A 5,452-nucleotide genomic window follows, 5' to 3' on the forward strand; every position below is an offset into this window, starting at 1 on the left:
CATGAAGGTAAGCCTTAAAACATTTTTCCTAAATTGACCTTCCTTAAATCTAATCAAAAGAATTGTGTTCCTCGAAGACATAGCTTTAAAGGACTTTTTTTTTGTTATGACAGTTGGCCAGTACAGGATTCGAATTCTTGAGCTTTGTATTATAACACCACACTCTAACCAAGTGAGCTAACTTACCAGCCCAGAAGGATCTTTTCTTTGTACTCTTCTTCCCAGCTTTACCTTGTCAAAAAAGCTAAACCACAGTAAACTAATAAAAATTGAAAGAAAAAAAAAAAAGTGCATGTGCATGGAGCATAGATCTTAGAATTGTTGATTAATCCTCCTTCTCCATGAAAGGAAGAACCTAATACTGAGGGTTAATGTCTGTCCAGAGTGCACATTTAACATCTTTCACATTTGGATCATCCTTCACCACAGTTCCCTCAAAGAAACGTTCATGCTCCCAAGAACAGGAGGAATTGTTTGCAGTCTTGATTGTCACAAAGTAAATTGTTCAACAGTGGAGCATGCTTCAATTTCCTTCTCCCACCCACATACCTAGAAAATATTATTTAATACTATGAGAGGTAAAAATATTTAATCTCAACAGTTTGGGAAAACAAGAAGGGACTGCACTGGGCCGAAAAATTTTGAGGGTGCTTACTTCAGCGGCACATACACTAAAATTGGAATGATACAGAGAAAATTAGCATGGCCCCTGTGCAAGGATGACACGCATATTCGTGAAGTGTTCCATATTTTTTAAAGTAATTTCTAGCAGTGGGTGTGCCCCCAGTATGAATCTGGCCCCCATGTCATGGGCACAAGGGGTGACAACTAGCTTTGTGTCATGAATATTCATAATAAAATCCTAAAGAACTCCCCCAAATCTATAAGAGCTGATAAATTAATTCAAGTTTTCAGAATATTAAAAAAAATTTTTTTTTTTTTTTTTTTTTTAGGAATTCTTCAAAGGCCTAGGGCAGATAGGGCTAGAGAATTCTACCATGAAGAGTAGATTTGGCTTCAGGGATACCTCAAAAGGTGGAGACAAAGATCAAGAAAGAGTTCTAGGTAATGGTTGAGATGTTGCATCATAAATTGGTTAGGTCAGCCACCTTTTTTATGCTAAGCAGTGTGCAGAAGGGCTGTCTGGTTCAATTATTCAGGAGCAATGGGTGTGGATGCTTAAATTAAGAAGGAAAACCAATACGGTCTTTCAAGCTAGCATGGGCTGCCCAGTTGGATGTCTTCCCCTTTGTCCACCATTGGTACAGGTAGTTTGCGGTAAGCAAGCAACAAACATTTCTAGGCTCATACTAAGATGAAAAAAGTAAATGAACATTTGAAGAAAAGTAACGAGAATCACCAAACAGAAGCACCAATGTCTAAAGAAATCAATATTAAAAATGGTATCTTCTGAAGAATAAAGATATTGAATTTATAAAGCAAACTTATGAAAGGGTTTAAATAGCTTTAAAATGTAACAGAACTGTAAAAGTAAGTTCAATAGCTGGGCTGAGGAGTAAGGAGGATGCATTAAAGAGTAAATCAGTAAGCTCTTTAGATCTAGAGTCCATAGAATGTAATGCAAATGAATTAGGAAATGAGACATGAAAGAATAAGTCCTCATGCCTCAGTGTGAGTCCTCCTTCAAAGAGAGAAGGGAGGGTGTGGAAATAGATTGAAGGGGAAAAATGTTCAAGAAATTTTCCTAGAGCTGAAGCACAACATAACTCTTCAGACTGAGTGTGTCCATTTAGTGCCAGACAAAAACTACATGCATAAACTTCTAGATATGTCCTCATGAAATTTCATATTAGGTATAAAAACAATCCTGAAAGTTTCCAAAATGTGAAAGAAATTATTGCAAAGTAAACAATCAGATTGACATCAGAACTTTTACCAGCAACTTTGGATGCAAGGAGACAACAAAGCACTATATCCAAAAACTTGGAATTTATTCGAGACACAGGGCAAAATACAGTTTCAAGATTTCAAGGACTCAAAACTTACCTCTCCATAAGAAGTACTGGGGGATATACTCCAACAAAATGAAAAATAAATCTCAAAAATAAATTTGGGATCCAAGAAATAACATTGACCAAGGCCACATGTAGTGGAGCAGAAATAAGTGTAATTGGTATTGATAATAAGAATGGAAGTAAAATACTAGATGACCTCTACAAGTGAGAATTAGAATTTTTCTAAAGTAAGCTGTATATATTCATTAATTTTAGGTACTTATGGAAAAATCTAAGTTGGAATTCTTGGATGAATAATGGTAACCACTGGAATAATAAACATTTAGAATTATGTATGCTTTTTATTTGTATAAATATGTGCAATAGGTTATAGATTTTTTCCCCACAATGATTTATCCATGTGTAATTTGACTCCACTGCATTTTACTTACTCAGTTTTCTAGTGATGAACATCTGTAATGCTTCCACTTTCTCCACCTTCTTGCTGCCATAGACAATGCAGTGGTGAGTATCCTCATTCATGGCGTGTAACGGACCTGTGTGAAAATTTCTCTAGAATACGTATTTAGGAGTACAATTGCTAGGTCATAGGTACTATCTAATTTCGCTAAGCACTGCTAAATTATTTTCCAGGAAGTCTGCACCAGTTTATATTCTCACTAGTTAGACATGAAGATTCTCATTTCCCCACATATTTGCAAATAATATTATGTGGCTTTCTAACTTTTGCATGTTGGCTGGATACAATACAATAACTGATGAAATGGACAAATTCCTAAAGTATGTCAGATTTAACTATATTTAATTTATGGAATTTGGGAAGAAATAACATTTTACCATATTAATTCAATTCATCAATATAGCTTATGTCTAAATTTACTAAGTTATTTTATGTCCCTTAATAGAAGGTGGGGTTGTTGGTTTTTTATTTTTGTCAGTTTTATTAAGGTGTAATTTATAGTACATTTTGACAATATATACAGTCATGTGACTACCACCAAATTCAAGATATAGAACATTTCCATCATCTTGAAAAGTTTCCTTTTCAATTGCTGTCCTCACTGCTGATCCCTAGCAACCACTAAGTTTTTGATAATTTAATATAAGCAGAATCATACAATGTATAATATTTTGTGTTTTGCTTCTTTCACTTAGCCTTATGTGTTAGCAATTTATCCATATTTTTGTAAGTAAAAGTAGTTCATTCCTTTTTATTGCTGAGTAGTGTTCCTTTATTTCAAGATTGCTCTTTCATCAGGTGATGGACATTTGAATTGTTTTCATTTTTTGCTATTAGGAATAAAGTTGTTATTAATATTTGAATACAGGTCTTTGTGTAAACATGTTTTTATTTCTCTTGGCTAAACACTTAGGAGTAAAATTGTGATGTTATATAGTAAGTATGTTTAACTTTAAAAAAGACTGCCAAACTTCTCCAAAATGGCTGTGGCACTTTGAATTGCCACTAACAATGTGTAAAGAGCTCTAGTTTTTCCACATTTCTCCAACACTTGTTATTGTCACTCTCAGGCCCCCAAACCATAATGACTTTTTTGAGCAAAAAAACACCTCAGTGACTGATGATTTTGCCAATTGGAGCTTCTGGCAATGGGAGGATTCCCCCTGAGGTTTTGAACTTGTCGTTTTCCTGATATGATTGCCAGGACCACCTCTTTGAAAAAGCAGTTATTAGCTTACTACTGAGGAATGCCCAACCTAGGGAGGCCTGTGACTCTTTAACCTGTATCAGACTATATCCTATTTGGAGGCAGGTCAACTTGAACTCAATGACTAACAAGGGGGTCCAACATAACGCATTTTTCTAGTAGTAATGATATATTTCGGAATGCTGCTGGTCTGGCAGCAGTAGTATCTAGGCTTTATGTATAAAAGTGGCAGCAGTCCCTTTGGGAGGAACTTTTACCCCCTACTCCACCAGAAGCAGTCTGAATCAATGGGGTATTTGATTCACAGAGACTTACCAAGATGCCTGGGACTTCCGCTAAACTGAAAACCTATGGTCCCACTGGGCTACAGATACTATTTAACCTCAGCACCAGCTATGCAGAACCAAAAGGGAACATGATCATTCCTCTCAGTGGGTAGAACTAAAAGGCCATTCTCATAGCTGTAGCAAAATATTCCTCTTGATAAGCCTGAAATTTTTTTTGAATTTTGTGCTATTGTCATTGGCCTATTTGATTTGCCACTTGGAAAACTGAAAACTGGAAGATTAAAGTTATCCCTCTTTGTGGCCATGAGCTATAAAAACAAATCTTGACTATCAGTTGCACATTCTGGATCAGTCATGTAGATGTCCTTGGTAAAAGCCCAATCTCTAATGAGACTGACTGGAATCAAGCTGCTGATCAAGCCTGTACCACCCAGAGGCCATGATTGCTTCCTGGGTCCATCATTGCACTGCACAAGGTAGCATATCCACCATTATATGCTGGGAACAAGATAATGGACTCTAAGTTTCTGATTCAAAGGCTTTGAACTGCATGCTGGCATCATGATTTCTGCCAAATTTGACCCAGGTGTCTTGCAGTGGAAGAGGCTGTATGAAACGAGACATGGGCCCTCCCTGTTCCTGAACCCCCCTCTCAGAGGTATAAGTGGTGCCTTACCACTATTAGCACTTTTCAAGTTATGTTCCAATGCAGCCAGATGACTGGTCACACCATTGTGGCCCTTAAAATTAATCTGGTCTATACACCTTAGTAAGTCAGTTGGCCATTAAATGCTACTGTCCAGAAAGGGATTATCCCCTATCAGCTACTTCCTGGATAATAATCAGAATAAAGGATTGGTGGGTTATATAGACCTATTTTGAAAATTCAGGATTGTGCCCTGACCACTAATGGGCATGATGCTTCCTTACCCTAATGACAACCCCAGCTATTTTAGTCCATTTTCTGTTGCATGTTAACAGAATACCTGAAAGTGGGTAATTTATAAGGAAACAATGTATTTCTTACAACTCTGGAGACTGGGCAGTCCAATGTCCAGAGGGCACATCTGGTGAGGACCTTCTTACTGGTGGGAACTCTTTGCAGAGTCCTGAGGCAGCACAGGGTATCACATGGTGAGAGGGCAAGAGCATGTTAGTGTGCTAGCTGAAGTCTCTTCGTCTCCTTAGAAAACCACCAGTTCCATTCCCATGATAACTCATTAATCCATTAACCCATATTAATCAGTGAATGGGTTAATCCATTCAGGAGGGCAGAGCCTTCATTCAATCACCTCCTAGAGGCTCCATCTCTCAACATTGCCACTTTGGGGGTTTAGCTTCAACATGAGTTTTGGAAGGGACATTCAAACAATAGCACTTGACTACCTTAGTTGGTACACGCTCCACATGGCAGCCTGACCAACAGGGGGACTAAACGGATTGAAACTAATTCTGGTTCAGCTCTTGCATTTGCTTGTTGGATTGACAGTGTTCTAAATTATAAGCCTAATGACTACTTGGT

General features: G+C 37.5%; 1 non-coding gene across 1 annotated transcript; it reads left to right on the plus strand.

The window, feature by feature from the left end:
- Positions 1–647: 647 nt before the first annotated feature.
- LOC134371289 (U6 spliceosomal RNA) lies at positions 648–754 on the plus strand. Its single transcript, XR_010022730.1, has one exon. It is a non-coding gene; the product is annotated as a U6 spliceosomal RNA (small nuclear RNA).
- Positions 755–5,452: the final 4,698 nt, after the last annotated feature.

The sequence above is a fragment of the Cynocephalus volans genome, chromosome 2 (assembly GCF_027409185.1).
Source record: "Cynocephalus volans isolate mCynVol1 chromosome 2, mCynVol1.pri, whole genome shotgun sequence".
Lineage (NCBI taxonomy): Eukaryota > Metazoa > Chordata > Mammalia > Dermoptera > Cynocephalidae > Cynocephalus > Cynocephalus volans.